At 33.4% G+C, this 900-nt stretch overlaps 1 protein-coding gene across 1 annotated transcript in view; it reads right to left on the minus strand.

Moving 5' to 3' along the window:
• LOC116690741 (ankyrin repeat and BTB/POZ domain-containing protein 2) overlaps positions 1-900 on the minus strand; it is a 92,697-nt gene that overhangs the window by 86,204 nt on the left and 5,593 nt on the right. The gene's annotated exons all lie outside the window — the stretch shown is intronic.

Consider the following 900-nt stretch of genomic DNA (forward strand, 5'->3'; position numbering starts at 1 on the left):
CTTGCCCCTTATGACCTCATAAGGAGAAGTTTCAGAAGAAAAGAAAAAACCTCATAAAGCAACATTTTCATGGCATGGGACCTTTAGACCGTGTAGTTGCATAGTTTGTCCACCAGAGGACGCTCTACAATGTCCCTGTTGAAAAGTCTTTGATTTTTTTTTTTTTTAAGTTTGTATTTTCATACATTTTATTCATAGGAACTTTAACATATTTTGACGTTCTGTTGTGACAATAAAACAAATTATTTTCACATTATTTTAGTGAGAACTCATAAATAACTACAAACACCTAATGCTAAAGAAATCTGTTCATGTTTTCTTACACGTTTCTGGATATTTTTAATTTAAAAATCAACACTTTTTCTGATGTTTTGTCTTTTTCATTGACACTTTTGTCCTTTTTTTTCAATGTTTTTGGCTTCTTTTCACTACCCTGTATGAACACCACTCACACCAACTTATCACCAGTTTTACATTTTTACCACATTTTTGGAATTCCTGGTCAATATTTTTTCCAAATTCTTAAGGTAAAAAAGCACAAATTATGAATTATTTAGACTCATATTAAATGAAGGATAATCACAGAAGGGTACATGTCAACGTTCAGTCGGGTTTTAAAACTAGTTTTTTTTTTCAAATGCAATCTATTGTTTTAATAAAACACCCAAAAGTCAACAAAGCTAGAGATCCTACGTTTTGTTGTACTTGCCAAGCGCGATGTGTGGAATCAATCCTCCGTGTCATTTCCGGGTTTATTAAATTCAGAAACCTTTATTTCTGATAGAGACGTTTTGAAAAATGGGTCAAATTTGAGTCAAAGACAAGGTTACAGGCCCAGGGTAAGTGTTGGGTTTTAACCCTGTAAATGCTGGATGACGAGTATTAGCCGCTTCAGGGCTC

The sequence above is a fragment of the Etheostoma spectabile genome, chromosome 1 (assembly GCF_008692095.1).
Source record: "Etheostoma spectabile isolate EspeVRDwgs_2016 chromosome 1, UIUC_Espe_1.0, whole genome shotgun sequence".
NCBI classification, from domain to species: Eukaryota; Metazoa; Chordata; class Actinopteri; order Perciformes; family Percidae; genus Etheostoma; species Etheostoma spectabile.